Consider the following 13,807-nt stretch of genomic DNA (forward strand, 5'->3'; position numbering starts at 1 on the left):
AGGAAACTGATTGGCACCCGGCACAGTCAGGCCAGGATGGGTGTTACATGCTTAAACCATCTTGCCCCACTGCCCACTGAATTCTGGCAGCTGAAGTTTCTGAATCTTCAGAGTCAGAGAGGTATGAAAAAGGTTCCCAGGTCCCAATTCCCAGAATCTCCAGGTAGGGCTGAGAGAAACTCCTGTCTGAAATCCTGGAAAGCAGCTGCCAGTCGGTGAGGGCTATCCTGAGTATTAAGTTGTGGGTGAACATATCAGAGGACACAGCAATTCTTCAAACAGCTCTTGTTTATTCACAGGCCAGAACAGAACTGAGCTGAAGGGTTCAGCCAGCCTGCTTATATAGAGCTCCACTACAATGCAACAGTAACTACTTTCTGTAACTATCCAATCACTGAACGTCACTTCCAATCCCTTATTTGCATATGTGGACCTGAGTGAAAACTATCCACAGTATCCCCCTACTGGCCCAGGGTGAGAACTTCAGTACATAACACTGAGCTAGGTGGACCAAAGGTTTGATTCAGTATGAGGCTGCTTCCTATGTTTAGAGGAGCCTCAATTATGCCCCAGTTGTTGCCATTACATGTTTCAGCAGCGTTTTGTAGCCACTGGTTCATTGCCAAAAAGAAGAGGAAATGGAAGACAAAAGAGGATGCAAATCTGCATAAAAATGCCATGGGCTAATTTAGGTCTATAGATGCAAATTTAGAAAATGTTGCTGTGATTTGAATAGAAACACAGTACATTGCAGCACAACGGGGACAGCTGCGACTGCATGACCTTTGTGCTTGCCTCTACCAACTTTCCACGTGCTGGTAACTATTGATGAACAACTTCAAGGCCTCTCCCCAATACTTATGGTTATTTATTTTTAAAATAAACTTGGACTGGGCAGCCCTTCAAATATAGAACAGCACTCTGGGAAGTATGGGGTATTAGGGAAAGGGTAGTACCTCTGGTGGGGGACACACCATGCTCCTTCTAGTTTGTCCACCTTTGGTCCCCAACCTACACTCAGCTCTCACCTGTGGCTCCTAAAAGGTGTCATCATGCAAACGCAGCCACAGCCTAGGAACAGCTTTGACTGGCTGGCTAAACCAGGTGAGAGTAGTCAATGGGTCCCAAACCCTCAGTGAGTTAGGGATTTCTCCTGCATGCGAAGACAGGCTCTGGCATATTTAGTGGACGAGACCAATAGTGGGTCCAATGGTCAAGAAGGCGGTTTCTGCATGTGCTGTAGAGAGAAGTGAGGGGCAGGTCCGGCTTGTCAGCCTAGGAAGGTAGCCCATCTAGGAGAAGGAAAACTGATCCTAAACCTCTGCTGCCTTGTGGCTATACTTGTGAGAAAGGATTTGGGAGTTAACCCCAAGGAAAAATCTGTACTTTGCGGATCATCTTTGGGAGAAGAAAAGGCTAAGGTGTAAACTCTACACAAATGGAGAGTGGAGTCCCTAAGACAGTTGGATGGTGTCTTGTACAACTCCTTCTGGCAACTCCTGCAATCCAGTTGATGCCAAATGTATTGCTCTGCTTTCCTTTGGACCACATCAGCTAGGCTGAGAGGAGGATCTTGTCATTTGGGCAGCCCAGGACCTCCATACACACTGCCCAGGCTTGTGCCCCACATACTGCAAATGCAGCAAAAACAATGTGGGAAGCAGCAGTTACGAGTTACCAGTCTCTGCAGCCACAGCAGGCGATGTGATTCTCCAGCAGTGTGACATCACCCCAGAGGCACATTCTGTTTTCTCTTGAGACAGATGGATGCCAACAACAACTCTGGAAAGTGGGACACATGCACACATCCTACTAGAGTCCAGGGATATTAGTGGTCATGAGAACTAGGTTCTCCATATTTATTGGAATTCCAGAACACTTCTGGTGTATCCCACCGCGGTGTCTGTGGCCAGCTGGAGGACTGACCACAACCCATCACTGTCATTGCTTGGGTAGCTTTTGGTGAGGACCCAGACAATACTCTTATAAGGGGTCTAGGAAGGTTCTGGGCCTTGTTCAAACTGGACTTTGGGTGGGTGCTGACATGCATTTCATATTTTACCCCATTCCCTTTTCAAGACTTGGCTTACCCCCATTAAGGAGCTCCAATTTGTTATAGCAGCTCAGTCACTGCAAAGCTCGTTTTGTGTATCTATCATGATTTGGGTATCTGCAAAACCCACGAGCAGGGTTCTGTTCCCCTGACACAAGGAAGCAAATTGTGGTTTGTTTGTTTTTGTGATATGCTTACTTTGGATTGGAAGTGATGATGTTTCATTTGATAGTTACACCAGTTTGTTCTTTTTCTTAATTGTAAGTCGTCCATAAAATTTAGTTTTATGGGGTGACATAAAAATATTGACGAAAGATAGAAAGATAATGGGTATGCTTTTATTTTGGCACATTGCGTTTCTGCTGCTGTTTCCTCAGTGCTTTGAAGAACCCATGATGCTCTGCATCATGGGTTTTGTAGTCAAAAACATAATAATATTTCATGAAAGCAGAAGTAATGGAAGTGCACTGTACCATAAGGACAATGTCTCTGCAGACATGCCCACCCGATTACAAAGATCAGTACTAGAACTTCTTCTTGTACACACATCCTGCTGCTTGCACCTGTGAACACACCATGCATTTAAAGCACCCTGCTTAAATAAGGAATTCTGGGAACTGTGTTTTGCTAAGGGTGCTGGGAATTGTAGCTCTGTGTGGGTAAACTGCAGATCCCAGGATTCTCTGGGAAAAGTCGTGTCCCTTAAATGTATGGTGAGTGTACCGAGTCTGAGTTGTCTGCTGCAGATGGCACCTCAGCTGTGAAATGTCCTTCTGAAAGGTCCATCTGACCGTTTCATTGCTGACCTTCCATGCTTCTTTGAGACGTGATTCAAAAACTTCTGGCAAGATAATAATGAAGATTTGTCCCATGTCACAGTTTCAGGGACTCCAGTCCCCTCAAAACAAGAAATGACACCTCTGGGATGTTAATTGGCCCACAAATAGGCAGTGACACCATCTTTCTGTCAGATGGAAGGAGCTAGATCCATCATGTGTGTGTGTTAGATGTAGCCCAGTTTATCCCTCCCTACCAGTCCCTACCAATGCGGGTGGCGCTGTGGGTTAAACCACAGAGCCTAGGACTTGCCGATCAGAAGGTCGGCAGTTTGAATCCCCGCGATGGGGTGAGCTCCCGTTGCTCGGTCCCTGCTCCTGCCAACCTAACAGTTCGAAAGCATGTCAAAGTGCAAGTAGATAAATAGGCACCGCTCTGTCGGGAAGGGAAATGGTGTTTCCATGTGCTGCTCTGGTTCGCCAGAAGCGGCTTAGTCATGCTTGCCACATGATCCGGAAGCTGTATGCCGGCTCCCTCGGCCAATAAAGCGAAATGAGCGCCGCAACCCCAGAGTCGGCCACGACTGGACCTAATGGTCAGGGGTCCCTTTCCCTTTACTTTACCAGTCCCTCAGGTTCAGACATGCATTCCCCATGTGACCACTTCACATGCTCCATCTCCTCCAAAAATTTCCTGTGCCTCATCTTTCTTTGACACAACTCCCTCAGGCGCTTATAAACCATGGGGAGGAGTCTGAAATCTTGTAGCATCTCACTAGCCTCAGTCTCACTCCCGGCTTATTTGTGAGTAAGCATCTGGTCTGGCGGCTTGTTCATCTCACTCCTCATTTCTGTTTACCTGCTCTCTTTCTTCTAACAGGGCCGTTGCAAGGCAAGGCAAGCCATCACCCCATCTTTCCCACTGCCAGCTCATGCCATCCCTGAATGTGCAATGCTTTGGCGCCACTAATGTGGCAACAGCAGTGCAGCTCCCCCTCGCCTTTGCCTCCCTCTGAAGAAATAACATCTGGCCACCCAAAAACTGTGGTGACTCTCCCAGAATGCATCACGTTGTGGGGGAAAAGCCCTGGCCCTTCCTTAGAGCAAGCCAGAAAGCTGGTGGAGGTTCCTGCCATCTCATTAATACCAGCAAACCATTAAAAAATCAGGGAAAGTTGGGTGAAAGAGCAAGCAAGGAAGGCAGCCCAGCGCTAATTGGCTTCTCCCGCCTGAGGCAATTGCTTCATTTTGCCTGATGAATGGGCTGGCCCTGGCTTCTGTTTCAATTTGGTTTTAATATTCTATTGAGATTCCTTGGGGAATCTCTTGGGGAAAACAAAATGGCAGAATGCAGCGAAGCAGCTGGAAGAAGAAGAGTTTGGATTTGATATCCCGCCTTTCACTCCCTTTAAGGAGTCTCAAAGTGGCTAACATTCTCCTTTCCCTTCCTGCCCCACAATAAACACTCTGTGAGGTGAGTGGGGCTGAGAGACTTCAAAGAAGTGTGACTGGCCCAAGGTCACCCAGCAGCTGCATGTGGAGGAGCGGAGACTCAAACCCGGTTCCCCAGATTACGAGACTACCGCTCTTAACCACTACACCACACTGGCTCTAAAGTTGGGCAACTTTAGACTCCAGACTTAAGGGAATTACCGACTTTATATTATACAGTGCACTCTAGCACCATGCCAGAACCTGTCCTCCAACTTCTTGAAGTTTTCCTCCCCCCTCCCCCCCCTACAAAAGTGGCTTTCATTTTTTCTGACTCTTCCTTGGGGCACTTTAGAATTGCTATCGGATTTTTCTGGGTGTGGGGTTAGGATTCTCATACCTGCTTCTAAAATGTTTGCTATTAACGAAGAGTCTGGAGTTGTGTTAAGACCCAAGTCTTTTTTTTTCCTTTTTAATTCAAAATTATAACAAGACATATTATCCAAAAACATATCATCCTTGTCCCCCCCCCCATTTTTCCTCCATCCCCCCCTCACACAAAACCCACCCACCCCCACCCCACCCCCCGACTTCCCTCAGTTCCAGTCTTTGGTTTCTCTGAGAATGCTGTTTTCTGCATGTTACAAAGTTGAATAGATCCTCAAACTATTTAGCTGATTATTATCAATAAAAAGTTTGTGAATGTTTATTCAAAACCTGCCAAGGAGTCCAGTTCGCTTTGTTGCATCGTCAGATACTTTGTAAAGGGTTCCCATTCATCCTTAAAGTCACAGTTATCCTTGTCCCATAGCTTATATGTCAGTTTTGCCAGTTCTGCATAGTCCATCAATTTTTTCTTGCCATGATTCTTTAGTTGGAGTTTCTTCAGTCTTCCATCCTTGTGCTACCAGAACTCTCACGGCCATTGTCGCATACATGAAGATGTTTTTCAACTTTTTTGGCAGATCTTGCCCTACAATCCCCAACAAAAATGCCTCGGAAGACCCAAGTCTTTAAAGTGGTACCTTGGTTCTCAAATGCCTTGGTACTCAAAAAAACCTGGAACCCAAACCTGGAACCCAAGCCAGTGTGGTGTAGTGGTTAAGAGTGGTAGTCTCCTAATCTGGGGAACCGGGTTCGCGTCTCCGCTCCTCCACATGCAGCTGCTGGGTGACCTTGGGCCAGTCACGCTTCTCTGAAGTCTCTCAGCCCCACTCACCTCACAGAGTGTTTGTTGTGGGGGAGGAAGGGAAAGGAGATGGTTAGCCGCTTTGAGACTCCTTAAAGGGAGTGAAAGGCGGGATATCAAATCCACACTCTTCTTGTAAACCCAGAAGTAAGTGTTCTGGTTTGTGAACTTTTTTCAGAAGCCAAATGTGCTCCATTTTGAATGTTATGCTTCTGTTTTGAGTGTTATGCTTCCGATTTGAGTGTTACTCTTCTTTTTGAGTGCCATGCTTCTGTTTTAAGTGCCACACTTCCGTTTTGAGTGTTACGCTGAGGCTTGTCTGTTTTTGCTATTTATTTTGCATTTTTGCTTTTGCGGCTCTTTTTGTTTGTTTTTGTGACTGTGTGGAACCCAGTTCAGCTACTGATTGGTTGATTGTGTGACTGCAGTACATTGTTTATTGCTTTCATTTTATGGATCAGTGGTCTCATTAGATAGTAAAATTCATGTTAAATTGCTGTTTTAGGGGTTGTTTTTAAAAGTCTGGAACAGATTAATCCATTTTGCATTACTTTCTATGGGAAAGCGCGCCTTGGTTTTGGAACGCTTTTGTATTGGAACGGACTTCTGGAACGGATTAAGTTTGAGAACCAAGGTACCACTATATTTCTACAGAATAAGCAGGCCTTCCCCAGCCCTGCTGTAAGGCCTTACTCTGGTCATTTCCTGGTTGAGGGTGTGACCCCTCAGATAGCTTCTTCCCCCTGTATTGTTGATTCTCAGGTGCATGATTTCCTGAATCTTTCACTTGGTTCCACATATGGATACAATAGCATTGTGTGGTGGCTGTTAAGTTTTGGGTGAACATATCAGACGAGACAGCAATTCTTCAAACAGCTCTTGTTTATTCACAGGCCAGAGCAGAACTGAACTGAAGGGTTCAGCCAGCCTGCTTATATAGAGCTCCACTAGAATGCAACAGTAACCATTTTCTGTAACTATCCAAGCACTGAACGTCACATATTTGCATATGTGGACCTGAGTGAAAACTATCTACAGTAACCCCCTGCTGGCCCAGGGTGAGAACTTCAGTACATAACAGTGGCCATGGGTGGTGTGCATTTCTTAGCTCCAGCTCCCCAACTGCCTGCACTTTCTGATCTGAAAAAGCCCAATGGGTAGAGTTACCTCATGGTACGGGTAGCCAACATGTTACCATAGAATCATAGACCTGTAGAGATGGAAGTCACCATGAGGGTCATCCCCTGCAATGCAGGAATCTTCTGCCCAGTTCTGCTGGACTTCAGATCCTATCAGCTTCAGCCAGCATGGCCGATGACCAAGGCTTATAGGCATTTAGTAGGCCACTGTAAAAACTAGGGCTAGATGGGCATTTAGTCTGACCCAGCAGCACTTCTTCTCTCTTTGATTGCAGTTGGTTACCTGTCCTATGCAGTGCTCTCCTCAAGGATGCCCACCTAGTTACTCCCTTGTTTACTTTGCATTGCATGGTGAAGTCATGTCTCTTTCATGGGATCTTTTTTTAGATCATGCAAAGGTATGCTGCAGACAACTTACGCACCTGCAGATGGCTTCTTTCAGTTTCATTTCACAAAATGGTAATGAATGTTGTGGGATTTATTTTCCTTTTAATTTGTTTAAATTGTTGTGGGATATAAAATTTTGCTAAAGGAAAATGAAGTCAGAAAGCTTGTATCTATCCCTGCACAACTGCACTGCATGCCTGTCTCGTTTCAGAATCACTCCTGCAGTTGCAAAAGCAGCAGGCCGTAGCATGTGTCTTCACAATTAAAGGCAAACAGGGAGAAAAGGTGGGGTTGTGAGATGGTAGCTTCATGTACTGTAGTTGTTTTACTGTAGTCAGACATGTTCCTGTATCTTCCTTCAGACACCTTGAACTGTAAACAATGTGCAAGAAATCTCATTTCACTTGTTCTTTTGTGTGTGTGCTTTTAAAAATGTGATGCCTGATTGGATCAGAGCTCACTCCCACTCTGAGCAGCCTGAGCTTCCCTATTTCACTAATTACAAGAGCAATTATGCCATTCATTCTCTTAATGTAAACGCAAAAGGGCACCATCTTATCACACACTCATTTCAGGTGCTTGACTATTGTAATTTAACTGGGTGAGGCCAGTCCCAAGAAAATAGAAAGAAACTGAGCTTGGAAAAGATATGGCTAGTCCTGATCATAGCTGTCAATGTTTCCCTTTTTTTAAGGGAAATTCCCTTATTCCGAATAGGATTCCTCGCAAGAAAAGGGAAAAGTTGACAGCTATGGTCCTGATGGTGATATAACTAACTCCAGGACCAGCATTTCTGAATACCAGTCACTGGAGAACATCTGTGCCCTGTTTTGGCACAGAAACTGCTTTGGTATCATGACCTCTGTTGGGAAATGTATCTGTATTAATTCTCCTCAACCTCTCAGCGCTACAATCAACCATGTTATCCTTCCACAGCGGCTATCCGAACTAGACTTGGGTGGCACTGCTTTGTGATGGTTCCGGTTCTTCTTAGATGGTCGTTTCCAGAGGGTGATGCTTGGGGAGCGCAAATTAAATAAATACACAAATAAATACATAAAATAAGAGTCAGAATCAGTTCACCAGGTAGAGCAGAGTCACTTCGCTAGCTTCCCAGAAGGCAGGTGGCTGTTGCTTACCAGGAGGGAGAGACTTGAGGCAGCTGGAAGTCCAGAATTGCTTTGCTGGGCCATGGGCCACCTCACCATTCTGCCACTTGTACCTGGTAAGCAACAGGCACCCACCTGACAGGAAGCAGCCCTGTCCCACCCAGGAAGATGCTCCTGGGGCTATTGCAGTCACTTCCTGTTTGTGAGTTGCCCAGAAGCATCTGTTTGGCTCCTGTGGGAAATGGGATGCTGAAGCAGAAGGACTTTTGGTTTGGTCTTCTGTTCTTATGATCCATTCTATAGTCAAAAAGGTGTCTGGTAGATTTGGCCTGTAGTTGGAAAGCCACTGCTCAGAACTTTAATGGGACTTACTCCCAGGTAGCTGTGCACAGCAAAGGTGAGGGAACTTCATTAGCCCAAGACCTACTACATTCCCTCACAGACAACCTTCTGGTAGCCTCGTGCCTGTGGTGGGTGGGGCCAATGGTAAAATTGTGGGCGATGACAGAGTCAAAAGTGAGTGTGGCAACAGCACATTTCAATCACCAAAAAAGCCAGAGGTTTCTTCAGCTGCACCCTTCTCTGCCCAGGTATGCGAGAGGTGTTATCACAGTTTAAGGTCACATTCCAGACAGGCAAAAGCCCTTCATCTGTTTCCCCTTATCAGCCCTTTATTTCTGTGCCATTTTCTGGCCAAGGCCCCAAAGCAATGAGCAGCTGAATACAAAAGGAGATACGAGACAGCAGTACAGTCATACCTCATGTTATGTTTGCTTCATGTTACGTTTTTTCAGCTTGCGTCCCACGCGACCCAGAAGTACCGGAAAGGGTTACTTCTGGGTTTCACCATATGCGCAGAAGCTCTAAATCGCGCTTCGCGCATGTGCACAAGCACCAAATCACGCCGCACACCTGCGCAGATACAGCGCTTCAGGTTGCGGGCTTTTCATGTTGCAAAAGGGCCTCCAGAACAGATCCTGTTCGCAACCAGAGGTACCACTGTAAATGCAAAAGTACAATGCAACGGGCTTCTCCCTGGAAGCAGCTACAGCTGTGGCACAGCCACTACAGTTGCTCTCTGGTGCGTGGCTTGCTAGCTCAACCTTCTGGCTCCTCAAAAGGCAGCAATTCTCCTGGTGCAGGAGCAGATGCAGCAAAGAAGGGATGGGGAGGCTCCCTGCCAGCATTGGTTCTGTTCCTGCTACCTGCCACACTTCTGAGGAGGGCATGGAAAAGGTTGGTTGATAGGTGTGTCCTGTGGAGAGTGGGTGTGCCCAGGGGAATGGGGTATGGCCTGAGTGGGGGCGTTCCTGAAAGCTAGATAGAGAGGTCTAGAGGGGTGCATTCATTTTTTTAAAAAGATATTTATTGAAGTTTTACAAAAACATAAATTTTAAAAATCATATAAAAAGAAAGAAATACAATTAAAAAACATAGAAAAATACATAAAATAAGAAAAAGAAGAGTAAAAACAAATCCATTTTTGTAACCCTAACTCATTATCTTATTTCCTTGGCCTCCTCACACCTCCCCTTTTTGTATCCCCATTTAAATAATCAAATCAGCAAATCCTTGCCCTCTTTCGTTTATCTTAACTCTATATCTTAACATATTATAACTCTGTATTTTCATCCATTATCAGTTCAATTTTGCATACTCTTGTTAACTTTGTTGCTAATGCCACTTATTTTCAATCCAACATCATTTTAACATTCATTAATTTTACAGTGTTTCTGCAGATAGTCTTTAAATTTCTTCCAGTCTTCTTCCACCAACTCTTCTCCCAGGTCTCGGATTCTGCCAGTCATTTCCGCCAATTCCATATAGTCCATCACCTTCATCTGCCACTCTTCCAGGGTGGGTAAATCTTGTGTCTTCCAATACTTTGCAATCAGTATTCTTGCTGCTGTTGTTGCGTACATAAAGAAAGTTCTGTCCTTCTTTGGCACCAATTGGCCGACTATGCATTCAGCCCCTGTGCTCAGGTTGCAGTCTAACGGTTCAACTTAAAAAATAAATCCCATTGAATTCAGTGAGACCTACATCCCAGGCAGTGGGGTTGTTTTTTTGGAGGAGGGAGGAAACAATAAGGTATCCGTACTCTAGTCGTGAACAGAAGTGCTGTGTGAGGCAACACAAAATGGCTGCCCAAAAAAGAGATGAGCACCATCACATATTAAAAACAACAACAACCCACTGTTCCCATATATGAATGTATGGGACTGCAGCCTAAGAGTTAAATTCTGTACATGTCTATTCTGAGTTAAGTCCTGTTGATTTTTAGGATTCAGGATTGTAACCTTCATTTTTCTTCTTCTTCTAATACCAGATCAAAGTAGTATAGTTTGCAACATGTCGTTTTAGCAGAAATCAATCACCGTTTGGAAACAGACCCCCCCCCCCTTATAATTCCAGATTCATGGGGGAAATACTATATGGAGGCAAGGGAGAGAACTGTATCAGAGGAAGTGCTATCATTAAAACATGCACACATCATAGCTATTGCACCTTAGTATTGGTGGAGGCCAGTTACCTCTCTCTGTCCTGCTTTTCTTATCTTAAAAGTGCACCACCTTTAAAATGTTTCCCCCAAAACTATAAGCACAAGCACTGGCATTAAAAATTGAAACTTTCATTTTTGCTGGCTGTGTAAAGCTTGTCTGTTAAGTGCTCCCTCTACTGGTTCGCTTTATATTGCTTCATCATAGCTGTGCTTATTTGCTGGGCTTTTCATTCATCTTTGCAACCACAGACAGTATCGAAAGCAAGATGGTGTGTGACCTCCCCAACAGCATAATGTGAACAAATCATTGTGAATGTGCACAGAGAAATGTTCCCTGATACCAAGATGAGGGATTCCTTTGGAATGCAGATGGAGTTAATTGATAAGAATAATGATCTGTTGTGAGCTTGACGGAAGTGTGCAATAGATGAGCTTTCCTGCTTTGGCTCATCTATTTTTTGTAGTTTTTTTTAGGGTTTTTTTTATTACTATTAAGGAATTTTCCTTTGTAATTTTGGTTGTCTATATTTATATGTACCTGTTTACATGTACCTGTTTAAAGCAAAATAAAAGTTTTTTAAAAAATCATTGTGAATGTGCGATAAAAGAAGTGCAGGGTATAAATGCTTTGAATAATAACAGAGAGTGTTTTGTTAGATTAGATTAAAATCTACCTCGTCCCACATTCAGTTTCCAAACAGGGGATCTGGGAAGCTCAAAAAAAGGAAATGAAGGCAAACGCCCCCTGTTTGGTCCTCAGAGGTAAACTTCTGCTGAACATGCAGGTTCCACTTCAGTAGTTTGGCTTGCTCCATGCCAGATTTTCCAGGTATTTCCCTGCTTCATTTCACAAATATCAATAAGCCATCAAAGTGAACCATCTTCTCCAAGTCTTGTGATCCTCCCTGGGCATCCCTGTAGTAATTATTATTATTATTATTAATTATTATTTATACCCCGCCCATCTGGCTGGGTTTCCCCAGCCACTCTGGGTGGCTTCTAACTGAATATTAAAAACAATACAGCGTCAGACATTAAAAACATCCCTAAACAGGGCCACCTTCAGTTGTCTTTTAAAAGTAAAATAGTTGCTTATTGACTTGACATATGCTGGGATGGCGTTCCACAGGGCAGGGGCCACTATCGAGAAGGCCCTCTGCCTGGTTTCCTGTAACCTCACTTCTCGCAGCGAGGGAACTGCCAGAAGGCCGTCAGCGCTGGACCTCAGTGTCCGGGCTGGATGATGGAGGTGGAGACGCTCCTTCAGGTATACTGGACTGAGGCCATTTGGGGCTTTAAAGGTCAGCACCAACACTTTGACTTGTGCTCGGAAACATACCACCTCTCTGCCCGCATCTGCTCTGTGCAAATCTTTTGGCACTGAATAGACACACCAGAACCACCCTGAGTTCCTGCAGTGGCAACAGCCTCCACGTTTCCCTAAACCAGTGTAATGTCACTAGCTTGTGGCAAAAGTTCCTCATGCTGACATGATTCAGCTCAGGGAGCCAGATGAGCAGATCTTTAGAACGTGTTTGAAAACCTGAAGCAGCATTTGCTAAGCTGGCACCCTCCAGACATTTTGGACTACAACTCCCATCAGCCCCTGCCAACACGCGGTCCAAAACATCTGGGAGGCACCAAGTTGGCAAAGGAAGACCATGGTGAACCACACTATACATTTAAAAGTTAGGCTGAGGTTAGGTTGGCCTCAACCAGAGCCAGGGCTTTTTCGGCCGTGGCCCCGAGCTGGTGGAACACTCTGTCACAAGAGCCTAGGGCCCTGTGGGACTTGACATCTTTCCGCAGGGCCTGCAAGACAGAGCTGTTCCACCAGGCCTTTGGCCAAGGCACAGTCTGACCCCCTCCTTCGGTAATCCTCATAAAACTCTTGCCCAATGGTTGTCATTAATTTGATTCAGAATTGATTTTAGAATGAATTGATCTTAGAATGTATTTTAATTAATTGATTGTGATTTTATGTAAACTGTGTTACTTTTACTGTTGTTAGCCGCTCTGAGCCGAGCCCGGCTTTGGCAGGGGAGGGGGGGATATAAATAAAATTTTATTATTAAATATTGTTGTTGTTGTTTGTTGTTGTTAAAGCACTGCCATGGCTTTCCCTCAAGGATTCTGGGAGCTGTTGCTGGTTTAGGCTGCTGAGAGTGGTTGACTCCTGTTGCAGAGCTACAATTCCCAGAGTTCATTGCAAAGAGGGATTATTAAGCCCCTGTAACTCTGGGAGGAGAGTAGGGGTCTCCTACCAGTGCTCAGCACCCTTAACGAACAACCACTCTCAGAATTCCTTGGAGAGTGAGCAATTGGGTGTTAAAATGGCAGCACAGTGCTTTAAATGCATGGTGTGAATGTGGCCCTAGAAAAACTGAGCGGCTGCTGAAATGACTGCACAGCGTTGGATTCTCAGTGGAATTTGAAAAGTATCTCTTGAGGCGCTCTCCCTTCCACAGCACTCCAGTTCTCTGAGAGAGAGAGAAGAAGCAGCTTAATTTCTCCCCTTTGACAGGAATGAAGTAACGTTGCTTTTGGCTAAATGTGTCTAACAGCCATCAAACCCGTGTGTGGTCTTGTCTTGTGACTCTCTCATATCGGGACGAGCGTCCAATGGATCTGTCTGTCTGTCTGTCTTCTTCCCCCCTCCAGTAGGGGTTGCACATAAATCTCACTAGTCAACAAAACACGTTTGTGATTGAGCATCCTTGATTTATCAAAAGGCGACGGAGCGCAGTTATCTGTGACTTGTCAGGTATTTCATTCCAAAATATCTCGGTCGGAGTCACTGCAAAGAATGGGGGAAATGCAAAAAGAACAGGCTCTGGAATAATGACAGCACCAGGCAGCTCTTGGATTGTGTATCTCTCCCTCTCCCCCACCTCCACCACCATCTGTGTCAAACAGAAGACTGCCTTTGACTGCGGCTGTCTCCTCTACAGCTTTGATGACAGCTGAAAATAGATGTGATTGATTTCTACCTACTGAGGGTGTGGCAGAATGGGACAGCAGGCTGGTTCTCTGCTTGCTCCCGCTCTGCAAGGAAGCAGATGTGAGATATGTGCCATTCCAGTTTGCAAAAGTTGCGTTTTGTTTACCCGTGGCTTAAATTGCCACCAACTTTTTAAAAGTCTACGGAAATTGTTCGTAGCTTTTCAGAGCCTAAAAGGCTCTCCCCAACCCCCACTGCAATAAGGAGCAAAAAATGTGC

This window comes from Podarcis filfolensis, assembly GCF_964270895.1.
Source record: "Podarcis filfolensis genome assembly, chromosome: 7".
Classification (NCBI taxonomy): domain Eukaryota; kingdom Metazoa; phylum Chordata; class Lepidosauria; order Squamata; family Lacertidae; genus Podarcis; species Podarcis filfolensis.